Source organism: Episyrphus balteatus, chromosome 1 (genome assembly GCF_945859705.1).
Source record: "Episyrphus balteatus chromosome 1, idEpiBalt1.1, whole genome shotgun sequence".
Classification (NCBI taxonomy): Eukaryota; Metazoa; Arthropoda; class Insecta; order Diptera; family Syrphidae; genus Episyrphus; species Episyrphus balteatus.
This window is the reverse complement of record NC_079134.1, coordinates 110,300,221-110,320,305: the sequence shown is the minus strand read 5'-3', so window position 1 is coordinate 110,320,305 and position 20,085 is coordinate 110,300,221. Positions and strand designations below refer to the sequence as shown.

At 32.9% G+C, this 20,085-nt stretch overlaps 2 long non-coding RNA genes across 2 annotated transcripts; both read left to right on the top strand.

Annotated features, from left to right (window-relative positions):
- The first annotated feature begins 4,481 nt into the window (after positions 1 to 4,481).
- Positions 4,482 to 5,598, top strand: LOC129905348 (uncharacterized). Its single transcript, XR_008770606.1, has 2 exons — positions 4,482 to 4,917; positions 4,980 to 5,598. It is a non-coding gene; the product is annotated as an uncharacterized LOC129905348 (long non-coding RNA).
- Positions 5,599 to 13,090: 7,492 nt separating this feature from the next.
- LOC129905346 (uncharacterized) lies at positions 13,091 to 14,190 on the top strand. The gene is made up of 3 exons (XR_008770605.1): positions 13,091 to 13,510; positions 13,572 to 13,898; positions 13,979 to 14,190. It is a non-coding gene; the product is annotated as an uncharacterized LOC129905346 (long non-coding RNA).
- The last annotated feature ends 5,895 nt before the right edge of the window (positions 14,191 to 20,085 follow it).

Here is a 20,085-nt window from a genome sequence, read left to right as displayed (position 1 = left end):
GCATTTGGTGTGCGACAAAATATATGGGCCTCTTATGCAAAAATGTAAACGTCTAAAAGTGAAAACTTGGTCAAATGGTAAAGGAACTGTCAAATTCTTATGTTCTTTCAAGAGAGAAAAGGACGAAGATAGATTTCATTGGTATCAAAAGTGTTTACAAAAGATTGGACCTTAGTAATAGACTCGATTTTAATAGAATTCGATTTTAACAAAAAAATCATGGTAATAAAACAAACATCTTACTTCTAAACTTAGATAACTTAAACAATGAAAGTTAACCATAGTTAACAAACAACGCACCAATGTGAAACCACCTTAATGTTTTTTGATTTTCGGTGAATGAATTCATTTATTCATTCAGTCATGAATGACATTTCATTCCAGTCGATTGGAAATTTTCCAACAGATGTTCCAGTTGTTTTTGTTTTGTTTTTTTTTTTTATATCGAATTTTATTTTGTTAAATTTCATTATTTTGGTTAAGAAAAAGTAAAAAAAAAAAATTGATTCTGCACTTATAGAGGTCATTCTCTATCGTTTAGTGTATAATTTATCCCCCTATCGGTTTTTGTGGGCCTGGTATTATACAAAAACCATGTTCGCCGTTTTATTATATCAAATTAAAAAAGCTGAAATTAAAAAAATAGATAAAAGTTTATGTGCATATGGGGGATATAAATTAAACACAAGAGGAGAGACTAGTTTAGAATGCGAAATTAATGGAACAATTTATACACAGGATTTTGTTGTCGTTGAAGAGAACTCGGTTCCAATTTTAGGATTTAAATAATGCATTTATTTAGGTTTGTTAGCTAGAATAGGTAACATATTTTCATATGAAGGAAAAGAAGATTTTATGAAAGAATTCAGATATTTTCGAAGGACTAGGAGAATTTAAAGAAAAATATAAAATAAAATTGAAAAGCAATGCCAAATCAGTTGTACGAGCTGCAAGGCGAGTACCATTCTCGTTAATGAAAAGATTAGAGGAAGAGCTCACAACATTGACTAAGTAAGGAGTAATTGAAAGCACCAAAGAAACCAGTGAATGGGTTTCCAATTTGGTCATAGTTGAAAAAAAAAGATGGAAGCTTGCGTTTATGTCTAGATCCTAAATACCTTAACGAAGCAATAGGAGAAGAAGCACATCTCATACCCACTGTTGAAGAAATATTTTCCAAATTAGCAAACATGAAGTATTTCACAATTCTGGACCTTAAAAAAGGCTATTATCAGGTGCCCACTGGTGCAGAGTCTAGCAAACTTTACACATTTTCAACGCCTTTTGCGTCTTCCATTCGGAATCAAACCAGCCGCAGAAGCTTTTCAGCAATTAAATGAAAATAATTTTAAAGACATAGAGGGAACGGCCATATACATATGGCAAAACGCTAGAAGAACACGATAACGCTTTGAAAAAAATAGTAGACAGGGCATGGAAGGAAAATATTAGGTTCAACTCTGAGAAAATACAGTTTAGAAAACAGAGGGTTACTTATTTGGGGCATATAACACTGGTCAACAAAATTAAACTTTTTTTTTGTTACAGAAACCAAGATATACTTTTCTATAGGATTTTGGTGTGCTGAGCTCGAATCCGACGTCAAAAAAATTCTATCACATCAGGTTTTTGAGATAATCCCGTTTTCAACGCCTTTTGCGTCTTCCATTCGGAATCAAACCAGCCGCAGAAGCTTTTCAGCAATTAAATGAAAATAATTTTAAAGACATAGAGGGAACGGCCATATACATATGGCAAAACGCTAGAAGAACACGATAACGCTTTGAAAAAAATAGTAGACAGGGCATGGAAGGAAAATATTAGGTTCAACTCTGAGAAAATACAGTTTAGAAAACAGAGGGTTACTTATTTGGGGCATATAACACTGGTCAACAAAATTAAACTTTTTTTTTGTTACAGAAACCAAGATATACTTTTCTATAGGATTTTGGTGTGCTGAGCTCGAATCCGACGTCAAAAAAATTCTATCACATCAGGTTTTTGAGATAATCCCGTTAGAAAATCGAAAATGCCGCTTTTTACCAGTTTTCGAGATTATTTCTTAGATTTTGGTTATTTGTTTTAAATAAATTTGTAAGGGTTTCTAGTAGAACTAAATCTTGTATTTCTAAATCCGTTTAAAACTTTTAAATATCTCTTTTCTTCTTTGAGAAATCTGAAATTGAAATCAACGTGTTTGGTATATCTCATGTTTATTTGCTTTTAATAGCAAATCTCGAAATGTTCTCTGCCAATCGCTTTCAAATTTTGACACAACGTTTCGTTTACATTTCAGTAAGTTCTTATCTTGTTTTTAACAAAAAAAAAAACAATATATTTTTCTCACTAGTAATTATTTAGTATAACTATCAAACACGCTCACGCTTTGATGTATCTCACCGCGATTCACCACTTTCGCAAATATAAAAACTTGCAAGATTCTAAATGGAACGTTATGTCAAAATTTGAAAGCGATTGGCAAAGAACATTTCGAGATTTTCTATTAAAAGCAAATAAACATGAGATATACCAAACACGTTGATTTCAATTTCATATTTCTCAAAGAAGAAAAGAGATATTTAAAAGATTTAAACGGATTTAGAAAGACCAGATTTAGTTCTATTAGAAACCGTTACAAATTTATTTAAAACAAATAATCAAAAGCTAAGAAATAATCTCGAAAACTGGTATAAAGCGGCATTTTCGATTTTCTAACGGGATTATCTCAAAAACCTGATGTGATAGAATTGTTCTGACTTCGGATTCGAGCTCAGCACCCAAAAAACCTATAGAAAAGTATATCTTGGTGTCTGTAACAAAAACCTTGCTGACCAGTGTAATTAGTTAAAATGGCATTGAAATTGACCCGGATAGAGTTAAGGCTATAAGAGAAGTACATGCCCCTAGTAGTAAAGAGGAACTTCAGCGTCTAATGGGAATGGTTAATTATTATGTCCGTTCTTTCATACCAAATTTATCGGAACATTTACAGCCGCTAAGAGAAATTCTTATAAAGAACAAAACCTTTTGCTGGCTTTCGGCACATGATGATTGCTTGGATAAAATTAAAAATATAATTGCAAACGCAACTGCTCTTTAGCCTTTCCATCCTTTTGCATCCAGGGCATTAGGCCCCGCTGAAGTCAATTACGCGCAGATTGAAAAAGAGCTGTTGTCAATAGTTTTTGCATGCACATGCATCAGTATATATATGGAAGAAAGGTACGTGTAATTACCGATCATAAACCTTTGCTGGGGATTATGAAAAAAGAAATTGGGTAAATTCCTTCGCCAAGGCTTTAACGTATGAGAATACGACTTCTGAGGTATGATTTAGAAGTTCACTACTTGCCAGGTAAAGATATTCTTATTGGATTGCTGATTTCCTTTCGCACGATTTTTGTAAAGATTTTGTCAATCCTGAAATAGAAGATATAAATGAAGTAGTTCATTCCATAAGCGCTAGTGATGAGAAAAAAGAGATACTTGTTCAAGAAACACAAAAGGACTCTGTGCTTAAAAACTTAATCGATTTAATTAAAAACGGATGGCCGATAAATAAAGGCCAAGTACCAGAAAATGTGAAATACTTTTGGAAACATAGGGGTGAACTATTTTTAGACCAAGGGTTGGTATTTTTCAATTCCAGAATTTTATACCGCATTCTCAAAGAGCTAACATGTTGAGAAGATTGCGCGAATCCCATTTTGGACTTTGATACCTCAAAAAGAAACATTTTTGAAAAATTCCTATTCAAAATATTTAGAACCAGTTCAGAATAAAAACAATAGAATCAATAAACTTTATATATATCATAGAACAGCCAAAGAGGAAAGGGATTTGTGTGTAGGGCAGAATATATGGTATTTTGATAATATAATGGATTAAGGCGAAGGTAGTTGCAAAAGAAAGAACATCTAGGTCATACAGAATAGAACTCGAAAATGGAAGCACACTGAGAAGAAATTCAAGATATTTGAGAACTCGCAACGATAATATCGAGTTTTTATATGCTTTTATTTTGATTTACCTATTCCATTTTAATTTTGAAATTTATATTGAATTAAAAGCTCGTTTTTCTTGTTTGTTCCTATTTTTTATATTTACAAGATATTTTAGTCCAGTAATTTTAGGTTTTATCTGCGGAAAAATTCCTACTGGGCTGAATTTTGGTATACAGCTTAATGACGGCTTTGTTATGAAGATGTGAAAAATCGACATTGATATCGTGTCCGCGTTAAGAGTTATAGGGGTCAAAAGGTCACAAAAACTGGTTTTTCATGATTTTCAGCAAAACGGTAAGTCTTATCAAAAAATTTTCAATGCAAGAATTGTAGACAAGATTATTATATATAAAAAGTGTCATGACACTTTTTTTCCTAAGACCCACCGTTTCTTAGGTATAACGATTCAAAAAGTTGAAGTTTAGTTGTAATCGTCATAATCCTATTCCTGAAAAATGTAGGGAACTATTTTTTTTTTCACCAAACAAAAATCTTAAGTTTGTTTCTTTTCGCATAAGTTAAAAGAAATAAACATCTCTCTTTACCATAAAAAAAAAAAACCCACATCCCTTAACACTGGGACTGACCTATAACTCGTTAGAAAAACATAGATTATTTTGATATGCATGTTTGTATTGCAAAGAATAAAACAAATTATAAAAACGACGATACCGCAGTGGAATGGAAAGAAATGGACCTCTGCAGTGCAGTGATCTGCCTTACCGTACATACATATAGTACATAGGGGATTAACTTTTTTTTTGCTATTTTAAGAGTTTAAGTAAGCTAATGACAAAAACTTTCGCTCGATAAGAATTAGTTGACGCAGATCTCGTAAGCGAAAAGGACTTAAACTTAACCGTCCAACAAAAATATTAAGTTAAAACCGTGGTTTTGTAGTGAAGCAAAAAAAGTACAGTCTCCCTTCTTATTAGATTACTATAGTTTTTTTTTTATAACTTTCTTTTTTTTTAGAAATTAAAGAAAAAAAGTTTACGCGCCTCTTACTTAACTTAAATAAAAAGAAAAGCGATTAGCCAAAAGTTACATAAGCCGCTCCATCGAGTTTCATAAAATTCTAACTAATTATAAATTATTAGAAGCTAAAACGTGTATAAATACATAGTTATACTATTCTCCTAATATCTGTGGGATAATATAAATCAACCCTTAAAAAAAAAGGGGAAACAACTAAACCAAATAACAAGACAAGTTGAAAAACTTTAATAAAGAAAAAAAAAACAATAAATACAAAAAAGAGAGTCTCTTCGAATCATAAAAAAGGGTGAAATTCCACTTAAGGTAAGAATCTGATTCTTTATTTTTTTATCTGGTTTTTTTTTTATTCATCTCGATGTATTCGCTCTGTTTAACGTTATCAGATAATAGCGAGAGAAAGAGCGAGAGATTCGGACACACAAAGCGTCGACGTCCAAGGCCACGCAGGTGGAGTCGGCTTACTTTAAGCTAAATTCAAGGCTAACCTCAATCACAAAAAAATCTTCAAACGACAAGTACACACGAAACACACTTGAGAAAAAAACCACAGAGAAATTAAATCAACAACAAGTAGAGAAAAAAAGATCAATCTAGACATACACGATCGGTCAAACCAATCGACAACATCACCCAACAATTCCGAAGAAAACTCTCCTCTCCACAACCAATTTTGTCCTCTCCTGAAATTTGCTCCCATACAACCTTTCCCCATTCAGACATCCAATTTTGCAATAAATCAAAAAGAAAGAAATTAACAAACAAAAGCTAAGTAAATTTCCTAAATATAATACTATGATGTACAAATATATAAAAATATAATTTTTAAAAACCCTACAGACTAATTAAAAGGCCAGCGAATCCAGTCAAAACAGTGCACCGTTTTCACCAGGAGTCGCAGTAAGCTCAATGAAGTAGTAAGTACCTACCTTGACAATTTTAAAGAGATTATATTCTTATATTGAACATCAGTGAATTATATATGATTATAAAAAGTTGTAACCATACAAAACAACAAAACCAAAGAAAAGAAACAAAATTTAAAAATTTTAGACGAAAGAGTTCATGCCAAAGAGGTGTAAAAGCGAAATTAATTTCTTTTTTTTTTTTTTTTAAACTAATTCTACTCTAATCCTTATCCCTATCCAGTCCTTTAAAATTATCTTTTTGTTAATAATAAGTGGATAAAAAAAAATTTGAATTGTTGTACGCTACTATCTACGAATAATTAAAAATATAAATTATCAACACAAAAAAAAATTATTTTTTTTATGGAAATTGTCGGAAACCTAAACTTGAGTGTAAACGTTCTCGAATTGATGAAATTCAAGCCATTGTTTGTGTTTGATATAGTAGGTTTCAAATGAATTTATTTTACTAAGTTAAAGATGAACATTTCTTTTTATAAAGCGACATTCAACTTTATATGCAATTAAAATGATGAGTTATTAAGAAATTTAAATTAGGATGTGAGATAAGAAGCTTGGTTGAGTAAGACCTTTAACAGGATGTTTTAAAACTATAAAATATTTGTTTCGTCATAGGGGTCATGGCGGTATAATGAGCTTTCGCAATGACCAAGGTGCATCGAGATAAGAATTTTCCTTTTCTTTAGATGCAAGGGGAGGGTATAGCTCAGAGAACACGATCACCTATGTTCTCCACAAGTATGACAAGCTATTCTCAGGGTAAATTAACATTCGGGTTCCACATCTCTATAATATTTAATTTTTTTCGAATTCCATCTTCGAATATTACAGGCCTGAAATAAAAACGTAACACCGTCTATTTTTCAGTAACAAGATCCCACCCCTCCGGCGAGCTAGGATGTGCGTGGACTAGCAGGCCTACCCGTTACTAAGAAAGTGGACAACTCTTTTATAGCTCAACTTTAATGGTCTAAACGACCTGTAGCCGTTCGATTCAAAGAAGATTGAGATTGAAAGAGATTTTATGCTAGGGTAGAATTGTCGATTAAACTATGCGTGTGGTGATCCCATTATTATTTATTTCATTTTCTTTTAAGATTTTGCGATTTAAATTTATATGAGGGTTTGAATAAGGGATTTTACAGGCAGTTCACTCTGGTGTATACTTGTTATTTAAACAAAAACTATAGAATGAATTATTGATTTAATTTAAATAAGAAAGTTCGTTACAGGTGGCGCCCAACGTGGGGCCCGAATTGATTACCCTTTTTGATTAATAGCTTAAATTCATTTGTAGTTTTGACTATATGTAAAATTGGTTAGGCATGCAAAATTTAATTTAATAGAGTTTGAGTAATTATTATCCGGAAAGTAAAGATGCATTTCAATCAACTTTCGCTGTTGTAATAATTATTTATTAATCTTATAATCTTTTTTTTAAATGAAATCTGTATTTTAGATTTTCCGTGTCCAACATAAGAATGACGAATTCTTTTTATGGGTTAGTTGCACCGAATTTCTAGGGACAAACATGATAAATCTTATTGCGCCTTTCAGAAAATACTCAGAATGAATAGTTTTTGACCGATGGATAAGTAGACATTTTCCTGATCTAGGTCTGAAGCAAAAGCGTTTATTTTTCGAGGAAGAGTAAAACAAACTACATACAAGTCCGTAAATAAAACAAAAATTAGTTAAATGTTTTTTTTTTTAGTCCTTTATTCCGCTATCCGGTTTGTCAATGTATAGGTAACTTGACTTTCGCAGATGTAGCTCCATAGGATTTTCTTCATTTGGATTATAAAAACATTTAATATTGGAAAATAAAATCTTCCCAAAACAGTCATACATTCATTTATGTAAATAATTTTTTTAGGTCGCTGAAGGTTCTCAACCCTAACTCTTAACTCACATCCTTATGAATTATATGGAAGTTTGATTATAAAAAAATATTGATAGATATTTTTTATTTTTTTTTATTGGATTATTATTTTATACAATTTTTCTATTATTAGTTTATTTTTTCTATTATTTTTTTTGAAAAACATCGTATTGTTTTTGATTTTGAAAAAAAAAAAAAAAACATTTTGTTTACTAAAAACATCGTATTTTTATTTTGATTTTGAATATTATTATACAATTTTTTTCTGAATGAGTGGAAGAGGTCGTGGTCGCCCTCCAAAAAGAAGTTATTACAACTTCAATAGAAATAGTGCCAGTGGCAGTGGTTTAAATAGGACAAGAAGCTCACCAGTTTTAAACAATATGGCTGAAGCAAATGATTCATTAGCCAACCGTGAGCAAGTAGAACGCAATGAGGGAAATAATAATGCTGAAGAAGTTAATAATGTAGGGCAGGTTAACGATCCACAAGAAGAGAATGAAAGTGTACACGAAGGCAACGTTTCTAGAGAGGCTGAACAGTTTGAAAATTACATAAAAGAAGTGGTTTCAGCTACAGTAGGTTTGAAACACACTGAAGATCGACGTTTCTTACAGGAAAAGCTAGCTGAAAATCAAGCTTTCATCATGGATAGGATGGAAGCGCTCTTTCGAACCTTAACAGGTTCAGCTCCAACTCAACCGACTGCAAGTAATAATTACAATAATAATGCAGCCAATATTAGACAAACTGAACCAGTTTCACAGGTACCACCTAGTGTGAATCAAAGGTTTGATGATCCAAATGAAATTGTTTATCCTGTCAATATGACTCGCGGATCGAATGTGGACAATTTTCTTGCTCAATTGAGTAGTATGAATCTTCAAGATTCTCCTCCAGTCTCCACCGACCCAATTTTGAACCTAGCTCCTTCTCCTTCCACTTCTAATGTTATTACCAAATATCCACATTATGAAAAATGGGGAGTTAAATTTGATAACGAAGAAATCACAGTCGATGATTTTTTATTTAGACTAGATATAGTCAAAACTGGTTATAACGCTACTTGGCAAGAAGTAGTTAAGAATTTTCATCACTTTCTGAAGGGAAACGTTCAAACTTGGTATTGGACATATTTAAAAGGCAATAAAGGAGTTAATTGGACAACACTCAGATTTGCTCTCCTGGAGCAATATCGCAGTCTAGAAACAGACACAGAACTTTCGCGAAAAATGTCCGACCGAAAACAACAACCGAATGAAAGTTTTAACGACTTTTATGATAGTTTGATTCAACTGAATTCGAGGTTGAGAAATCCTAAACCAGTTAAAGAGATAATCGAACTCATTAAACTTAACGTTAAACGAAGAATAGGTGAACTTTTAATAACATTCAGTACGCATAGTCTTCCAGAAATGGTTTACGTTTGTAGAACCATAGAAAAATTCTTAAACGGAAACGAAAAAGTAATACCCAGGTTTGGTCAAACGTCGACGAATTTTCCAAACCGCCGAGCGGTCAATGAAGTTGAAATGTTACCTGAAGTACCATCTTCTTCGAATTTAGCGGAGGTGGAAGCATTTGATAGGGTTCCTAACTCAATTATATGCTGGAACTGTAAGGGTGTAGGTCATAAATTCCGCAAGTGTACTGGCCCTCGCCGTAATTTATTTTGTTTCACATGTGGCCTTGAGAATATAAAAAGCCCCAATTGTGAAAAATGTTCGGAAAACCGCCAAATGAGCAACCCTATGACCGGGGAGAGTTGTTCGAAGTTCAAGAACCCGGAATCAACAAGAAATTAGACAACCAAATTAATACCACTATACTTAAACGCCCAGATAATGCAATTCCACCAAAAATTTTAAGTGAAAACAATAAACCAACTGAAAGAAAATCCTTACATGAACGTCAGTCAGAATACTATAAAGCTCGGGAGAGAATCTTTGCCGATACTCCAACTCAAAATCGAATTCAAAAGCTTAGAGAGAGACACAATAAAAAGAGAAAGCTATATAAGGCAGTATCTGCGGCTAAAGTAAATATTTCTTCAGAAGATCCTCGTCCATATCTGACAGTAAACATTTTTGGGACAGATTGGTTCGGTCTACTGGATTCAGGTGCGAGCATTAGTTGTTTGGGTGTAGGATCCTTAGAATATATCAAAGAAAATAAAATACCTTTCAAAAACTTTTCATCGACATTAGCTACAGCTGATGGTCAAAAACAAAACATAGTGGGAGTGATAACAACTCCAATTTTCTATAAAGGGACCTCAAAGGATATAGATCTTTTTATTGTTCCATCCCTTCAACAAAAATTGTATTTAGGTGTAGATTTTTGGCGGAGTTTTCAACTCGCCCCCAACCTCATTTCCGAAATTTCTTTGGTACCAGAACTAGATGCCAATAAATGTGATTTGACTGCACAAGAGACATCAGCACTACTTGAAACAATAAAATTATTCCCTTCGTTCTCAACGAAAGGTTTGGGAAAAACTTCCCTGATGGAACATTCAATAGACACCGGAGATGCGACTCCAATCAAGCAGAGGCATTACCCTGTATCTCCAGCGGTACAAGCCATCATGTATGCGGAGTTGGATCGCATGATTTCCTTGGACATTATTGAAGAAAGTTCTAGTGCATGGAGCTCACCGGTGGTCCTTGTGCGTAAACCGGGGAAAAATCGCTTATGTCTAGACTTTCGGAAAGTTAATCAAGTGACCAAGAAAAATGCGAATCCAATCCCGCATATAGAGGGATTGCTATCACGTTTTTCAGACCCACACTATATTTCAAGTGTGGATCTGAAGGACGCGTACTGGCAGATACCGCTGGAGAAGGGATCTCGGGAAAAAACCGCCTTCACTGTACCCGGTCGTAAACTCTATCAGTTCAAGGTCATGCCTTTCGGTCTGTCTAACGCAGCACAAAGTTTAACTTGTCTGATGCACCAGGTTATTCCACATGAATTAAGAGATCAAGTGTTTGTCTATTTAGATGACCTGTTGATACTCTCGCATACCTTCGAAGAACATTTAAAAATCTTGAAAATCATTGCCCAAAGACTAACTGAGGCAGGATTAACCATAAATGTTGAGAAATCCAAATTTTGTCTAAAAGAACTTCCGTATTTAGGTTATATAGTTGGTCAGGGGGGTATAAAAGCGAATCCTGACAAGATAGCAGCAATATTAGACTTTCCTGAACCGAAAACTTCACGACAAGTCAGAAGATTCCTTGGCATGGCCGGATGGTACAGGAGATTTGTAAAAGACTTTTCAACCCTGGCCACTCCTTTAACCAACACCCTTAAGAAAAATCAGAAATTTAAATTTGACGAGAACGCGATAACGTCGTTTAACGCTATAAAAACGGAATTGACTTCGACTCCCGTCCTAATAAACCCAGATTTTTCCAAGCAATTCATCATCCTTTGCGACGCTTCGGCAACGGGAATAGGATGTGTCCTTTGCCAAAAAGACCAAGACGATATAGAACGCCCGATTTATTATTTTTCGCAAAAGCTTAATGCAGCGCAACGAAACTATTCAGTAACAGAGCGTGAATGCCTTGCGGCGGTAAAGGGGATACAAAAGTTTAGGCCGTATGTGGAGGGATATAGGTTTAAGGTTATAACGGATCACTCAAGTTTAAAGTGGCTTATGAGCCTGAAAGACCCGACGGGAAGGTTAGCGCGTTGGAGTCTGAAACTCCAGGGATTTGACTTTGAGATTGAGCACAGGAAAGGTTCTTTAAATGTAGTCCCTGATGCACTTTCACGAGTGTATCAAGTGGACTCAGTTCATCTGCAAGATAAGGTGCCTGAACTCAGGTCGACAAATTCCGATGACGTCCTTCATGTTGATTTGGAAGATTTAAGTTTTAAATCCGAAGAGTATATACAATTAATTGAACATATTGAGAAAAACAAAGAACAGTTACCGGATCTCCAAGTTTCTGATGGTTATGTGTATAAAAAAGTTAAATTTAGTACCGGAAACCCAATTCAAGATGATTTGACATGGAAACTTTGGATCCCAACTGCGCTGACCGACCGTCTGGTCTCTCTGGCTCATTGTCCACCAAGAGCTTCACACGGAGGTATAACGAAAACTTTATATCGCCTTCGACAGCAATATTTTTGGCCAAGTATGGCTTCTCAAGTTAAAAATTTTATAGGGAACTGTGAAGTTTGTAAAATGACAAAAGCTCCAAACGTAACCTTGAGATCTGAAATGGGAAAAGCCTTCGTGGTGGAAAGACCCTTTCAGCATCTTTTTATTGATTTTATTGGACCCTACCCACGGTCAAGAAGTGGCAACACCCAAATCGTCATAGTTCTTGATCAGTTGACAAAATTTGTCCTGATCAAGGCGCTTAAAAGAGCTACAGCCGATACGGTGTTGAAATTTTTACTAGAAGATATATTTCTTATTTTCGGTATTCCAGAAAGTATTCTTTCCGACAATGGAACCCAATTCATTAGTCGTGAGTTTGCAAAAATGATAGACAATTTTGGAATAAAGCATTACAGAACAGCTGTTTACTCGCCACAAGCCAATGCCAGTGAGCGAGTAAACAGATCGATTCTTGCGGCTATCCGTTCATACATAAACCCAAATCAGTCCAATTGGGATGCGCATCTATCATCAATCAGTAGTGCTCTCCGAACAACCGTTCACTCTGCTTTAGGAATGTCGCCATATGAGGCACTTTTCGGTCAGCGAATGATTGAACATGGAGCTGATTACAAGCTGCTAAGAGATTTAAGTGGTTTAAATCAGTCAGAGATAGATTGGCTCCCCAAAACAGCTAAAATGAATATACTGCATTCATATCTGAAAACTGCCTTAGAAAAATCCCATGAGTCTTACGAAAAGGTTTACAATTTAAGAAGTAGAATTATAACATACCAAGTAGGAGACCAGTTGTATAAAAGGAACTTTGTTCTAAGCGACGCTTCGAAAAAGCTAAACGCAAAGTTGTGTCCTAAATTTATTAAGGTAAAAGTCAAAAAAGTTATCGGCAACAATCTATATGAAGTCGTCGATTCTAAGGGTCATACTTCGGTGACTCATACAAAAGATTTAAAGAGATAAGAAAATGAACTGCATTTTACTATCTTTATACTTGCCCGGCCATCTCAGCTGTGCATGAGACATTTTAATTTAGGCGTCAACAAAAAGTTCCTCTTCTTATTTTTTTAACGCACCTGGCTTTGTTAAAATAATAAGTTTTGTAGGGAACTATTTTTTTTTTCACCAAACAAAAATCTTAAGTTTGTTTCTTTTCGCATAAGTTAAAAGAAATAAACATCTCTCTTTACCATAAAAAAAAAAAACCCACATCCCTTAACACTGGGACTGACCTATAACTCGTTAGAAAAACATAGATTATTTTGATATGCATGTTTGTATTGCAAAGAATAAAACAAATTATAAAAACGACGATACCGCAGTGGAATGGAAAGAAATGGACCTCTGCAGTGCAGTGATCTGCCTTACCGTACATACATATAGTACATAGGGGATTAACTTTTTTTTTGCTATTTTAAGAGTTTAAGTAAGCTAATGACAAAAACTTTCGCTCGATAAGAATAAGTTGACGCAGATCTCGTAAGCGAAAAGGACTTAAACTTAACCGTCCAACAAAAATATTAAGTTAAAACCGTGGTTTTGTAGTGAAGCAAAAAAAGTACAGTCTCCCTTCTTATTAGATTACTATAGTTTTTTTTTATAACTTTCTTTTTTTTTAGAAATTAAAGAAAAAAAGTTTACGCGCCTCTTACTTAACTTAAATAAAAAGAAAAGCGATTAGCCAAAAGTTACATAAGCCGCTCCATCGAGTTTCATAAAATTCTAACTAATTATAAATTATTAGAAGCTAAAACGTGTATAAATACATAGTTATACTATTCTCCTAATATCTGTGGGATAATATAAATCAACCCTTAAAAAAAAAGGGGAAACAACTAAACCAAATAACAAGACAAGTTGAAAAACTTTAATAAAGAAAAAAAAAACAATAAATACAAAAAAGAGAGTCTCTTCGAATCATAAAAAAGGGTGAAATTCCACTTAAGGTAAGAATCTGATTCTTTATTTTTTTATCTGGTTTTTTTTTTATTCATCTCGATGTATTCGCTCTGTTTAACGTTATCAGATAATAGCGAGAGAAAGAGCGAGAGATTCGGACACACAAAGCGTCGACGTCCAAGGCCACGCAGGTGGAGTCGGCTTACTTTAAGCTAAATTCAAGGCTAACCTCAATCACAAAAAAATCTTCAAACGACAAGTACACACGAAACACACTTGAGAAAAAAACCACAGAGAAATTAAATCAACAACAAGTAGAGAAAAAAAGATCAATCTAGACATACACGATCGGTCAAACCAATCGACAACATCACCCAACAATTCCGAAGAAAACTCTCCTCTCCACAACCAATTTTGTCCTCTCCTGAAATTTGCTCCCATACAACCTTTCCCCATTCAGACATCCAATTTTGCAATAAATCAAAAAGAAAGAAATTAACAAACAAAAGCTAAGTAAATTTCCTAAATATAATACTATGATGTACAAATATATAAAAATATAATTTTTAAAAACCCTACAGACTAATTAAAAGGCCAGCGAATCCAGTCAAAACAGTGCACCGTTTTCACCAGGAGTCGCAGTAAGCTCAATGAAGTAGTAAGTACCTACCTTGACAATTTTAAAGAGATTATATTCTTATATTGAACATCAGTGAATTATATATGATTATAAAAAGTTGTAACCATACAAAACAACAAAACCAAAGAAAAGAAACAAAATTTAAAAATTTTAGACGAAAGAGTTCATGCCAAAGAGGTGTAAAAGCGAAATTAATTTCTTTTTTTTTTTTTTTTAAACTAATTCTACTCTAATCCTTATCCCTATCCAGTCCTTTAAAATTATCTTTTTGTTAATAATAAGTGGATAAAAAAAAATTTGAATTGTTGTACGCTACTATCTACGAATAATTAAAAATATAAATTATCAACACAAAAAAAAATTATTTTTTTTATGGAAATTGTCGGAAACCTAAACTTGAGTGTAAACGTTCTCGAATTGATGAAATTCAAGCCATTGTTTGTGTTTGATATAGTAGGTTTCAAATGAATTTATTTTACTAAGTTAAAGATGAACATTTCTTTTTATAAAGCGACATTCAACTTTATATGCAATTAAAATGATGAGTTATTAAGAAATTTAAATTAGGATGTGAGATAAGAAGCTTGGTTGAGTAAGACCTTTAACAGGATGTTTTAAAACTATAAAATATTTGTTTCGTCATAGGGGTCATGGCGGTATAATGAGCTTTCGCAATGACCAAGGTGCATCGAGATAAGAATTTTCCTTTTCTTTAGATGCAAGGGGAGGGTATAGCTCAGAGAACACGATCACCTATGTTCTCCACAAGTATGACAAGCTATTCTCAGGGTAAATTAACATTCGGGTTCCACATCTCTATAATATTTAATTTTTTTCGAATTCCATCTTCGAATATTACAGGCCTGAAATAAAAACGTAACACCGTCTATTTTTCAGTAACAAGATCCCACCCCTCCGGCGAGCTAGGATGTGCGTGGACTAGCAGGCCTACCCGTTACTAAGAAAGTGGACAACTCTTTTATAGCTCAACTTTAATGGTCTAAACGACCTGTAGCCGTTCGATTCAAAGAAGATTGAGATTGAAAGAGATTTTATGCTAGGGTAGAATTGTCGATTAAACTATGCGTGTGGTGATCCCATTATTATTTATTTCATTTTCTTTTAAGATTTTGCGATTTAAATTTATATGAGGGTTTGAATAAGGGATTTTACAGGCAGTTCACTCTGGTGTATACTTGTTATTTAAACAAAAACTATAGAATGAATTATTGATTTAATTTAAATAAGAAAGTTCGTTACAAAAAAAAACTGCTAACTGAAAAGTTCCTGAAATTTCATTATTTTTTTAGCTTGAATTTCGTTCCTCAACTGTTAAGAATATGGAGAAACCAAAAAAAAATGGAAATTTTTGCTATTTTTCCGATTGGGGCCCTTCTCCCGAAACCATTTCCCTGGGAATTTTTGTTTAGAATATGTCTGAAAATATACAGGGTGTGCAATAGAGAATGGACAACCCTAAAACGGCTTATAGCTACACTTATGATTGTTCTAAAAACAGATAGAAAAAAGGTCTATCGCAACCAGTTCATAAAATATGGACTTTTTTTCGTTCAGTGTATTTTAAATTTTATCATCTTATGTTTTCTTTCACTACAACCACGAATGAATGAATTTTATTTATTTCTTTTTTTTATAATTTTCTACAATAATTGGATGAGTACATAAATACTTTAAAAATTTCATAGCTATTGCACATTTTCGTAAAAAAAATTTTGAAATCTGTTTTTTGATGCAAAATGTAAAAAAAGTATTTTATGAAAAATTTTAAACACCTGTGGTATAAAATAAATCTATAGAAACCTAGGTGGCCATCTTTCTTAAAAATATTCTCCTTATACCAGAATATTTTTAAGAAAGTTGGCCACCTAGGTTTCTATAGATTTATTTTATACCACAGGTGTTTAAAATTTTTCATAAAATACTTTTTTTACATTTTGCATCAAAAAACAGATTTCAAAATTTTTTTTACGAAAATGTGCAATAGCTATAAAATTTTTAAAGTGTTTATGTACTCATCCAATTATTGTAAAAAATTATAAAAAAAAGAAATAAATAAAATTCATTCATTCGTGGTTGTAGTGAACGAAAACATAAGATGATAAAATTTAAAATACACTGAACGAAAAAAAGTCCATATTTTATGAATTGGTTGCGATAGAACTTTTTTCTATCTGTTTTTAGAACAATCATAAGTGTAGCTATAAGCCGTTTTAGGGTTGTCCATTCTCTATTGCACACCCTGTATATTTTCAGACATATTCTAAACAAAAATTCCCAGGGAAATGGTTTCGGGAGAAGGGCCCCAATCGGAAAAATGGCAAAAATTTCCATTTTTTTTTGGTTTCCCCATATTCTTAACAGTTGAGGAACGAAATTCAAGCTAAAAAAATAATGAAATTTCAGGAACTTTTCAGTTAGGAGTTTTTTTTTCAGGGATAGGATTATGACGATTTCAACTAAACTTCAACTTTTTGAATCGTTATACCTAAGAAACGGTGGGTCTTAGGAAAAAAAGTGTCATGACACTTTTTATATATAATAATCTGGTCTACAATTCTTGCATTGAAAATTTTTTGATAAGACTTACCGTTTTGCTGAAAATCGTGAAAAACCAGTTTTTGTGACCTTTTGACCTCTATAACTCTTAACGCGGACACGATATCAATGTCGATTTTTTACATCTTCATAACAAAGCCGTCATTAAGCTGTATACCAAAATTCAGCCCAGTAGGAATTTTTCCGCAGATTGGGCTTAAAAATGACTAAAATGACTGGGCTATAAGCATGAAATTATTATTTTTGAATTATTTGTTTAAAAAAAAAAAAAACACTTTGATGGGGAGATGTAGAAAGTTAATGATCATTAGTATCATTCTTATCATCTCTCATTCTCTTTTTCTTTAACTATTGTCATTTTATAAGGTCTTGCATTAAATAAGTTCTCATCCAAACCTCAAGCGTGTTTCATTTCACTACAGGGTCTTCAAATTTGATTTTAATATTTTTTTGGATATTCATCACCAAAAAATAGATAATGTCAAAAAACAAATCGCATATCGTAGATTTTTGATTTTTTTGATCGATATCTCGAAAACGGTTCAAGATACGCAAAAAATGTGTATGCATGAATTGTAGAACATGGTTAAAGCACCTTGTAAAATTTTTGTATCTCGAAGGATAGTCGAGTTATTGTCAAAAAAGTTATTGTCATATAAGTGGAAGTTAAATAGAATACAAATAATAAAAATCAGTGGCGGATCTAGGGGGGGGGGTCAGATGAAAAACAGAAAATTATAAGGCAAAAAGGTGGAAACGAGTTTAAACCATAAAAAGGGTTTCTTTATTGTTATGACTACGCTTTAGGAAATGATTCATGCATATTAGCAAGTAGTCGTTTTAAGTTGTAAATATAATGAGGCCAATGAAAAAAAGATTTTGTTTTCTTACACATTTTTTTAATGAAAACTTTTAAAACCTGAAAAATCATATAGTTAGATGTATCTCGATCCACGAACGCTCTATCACAACTACATAATCGCAATAACTTAATTTGATATTTTGGTTTAAGAAGATATACGCTTTTCTTTGTAACAAACATGTGTGGAGGAAATTTATTTCATCCTAAACATACCTAATTTGTATACATTTTTTTTACTTGCTCTATAGGGCAAGTATTGGTTTCGTGTCGAAAAAAAAATTTGAGGTTTTAATCAAAACCAACATTACGATGATGGAGAAAAAAAGTGGGTCTCGCAATTCCGTCCGTGCGTCTGTGCGTCCATCTGTACACATTTCCACAGCCTAAACGGGTGGACGGATTTTCTTCAAATTTGGTTCAGATGATTTTTATAGAATTCTGAAAGTTGGTTTTTTTTTGTTTTTGTTATATCTCACTTAGAAAGTGTACCTCCCATACAAATTTTTCAATTCAAACCAAATAACTCGAAAACGGCTCTAACGATTTTGATGAAACTTTGCAAACGTAATATTTAAAGCAATTGCAATAATATTGCATTTTTATTTTTTTCAAAAAAAGTTAAATAAAAAATTTTTTTTTCATTAAACAAAATTTTGCCCTAAATGTCGGCTCTTCCCCAAAATCAATAATATTTCTTATATAGAGGCAGCTCTTAAAATTTACAAGTAAACTAACATAAAAGTGTTTTAAACTCCAAGAGCAAGTACGTGCGACCCAAGTCGTGCATTTTATTTCTTTTTAAAGACAACTTTTGCTTTCAGAGATTACATTTCTTAAAATGCGTATTAAACATATAATTATAATATTTTTACTCGGTACTTTTTTATAGAAAAAAATATTTATGGTTTGATGTTCAAAGTTTTTTTTTTTAAGTGAACGGCACTCAAAACACGAATGTGGAAGAAAAACATTTCTGATTTATTTTCGTACTTTACAGTTGAACCATAAATTGAGGTACCTTCCACGTAAGAATTTTGTAAAAATATAGGTAATTTTCTCCAAACCAGTCCCTGCGATTTTGATAAAAACATTCAACTCCAATCGCAATGTAATGTAGTATGGCGAACGTTGATTCAATAGGACCTGTAGGCAACGAAGAACATAACATTCATTAAGAAAAATACATACTATAATATATTTTTTAAATATCAATTTTTCGAAAACGGGACATATTTTTCAAGTCTTAGTTTTAGGCCCTGTGTGAATTTGGTTAAATTTTTAGCCGAGGATAAGTTTTTGACATTTGTATATATGTTGAATAAAGAATTTATCTTGGGCTTAATTAAGCTGTGAGAATTGGGATACATTTTTGAATTGGCTAAATACTTTCTTAGTTGCAAAGAATTAATGGTGTATAACACATTTATAAATATTAACAATTTACAAACTTCCACCAAGCGTTGACCTATGAATTTTATTTTTGCGTTTACATTCACTTTATTTTTTTTTTCATCATCAATAAAAGCTGTGTTTTATTTTTCTCGTGAACCAAATCAGATCATTGTATTTATTTGCGAAACACTAAAAAAACAAAATCCTGATTTTATTGTCAGCTATCGTGTGGCTAAAATCGACTCGTGAAAAGTCGACATTACTTTCCCAAGATAAAAGTTTAACCGGCTCCCAGAGCAGGGTAAATATTTGACAGCTGAAATTTTTTTTCTAAAAAAATGTATTGTCAAAAATTTAGCTAAATTAAAGGTCCGAAACAAAATCCTCTCGAAAATGCATTTGATCTAAGAATTTGGATAGCGTTTTTTATGTTAGCTAAAACTTAGCATATATTTTGAGCACTTGACCATTTTTTTGATTATTTTGGAAGTAAGTTTTTTTAATCCTTTTTTAAATTTGCGTTGAATGCGTTGAGCGCATGCCGACGAGCATTACTTGTTCACTAGCCAAAATTACACCGGAGATCGCAAAAATATGATGAACATCATGGTCTTTCCGCATTATTTAAACAAAATTTTGAATTTTGCTAGCTTTTCTCCTCGAGGCCTGAGTATAATGAAACCAGCAGGTGTTAAATTAAGCCAAATGTAAAACATTCCTTAACCTATTTCGCATAGCAATTTCAAAATCTGTCGTAGGCTCA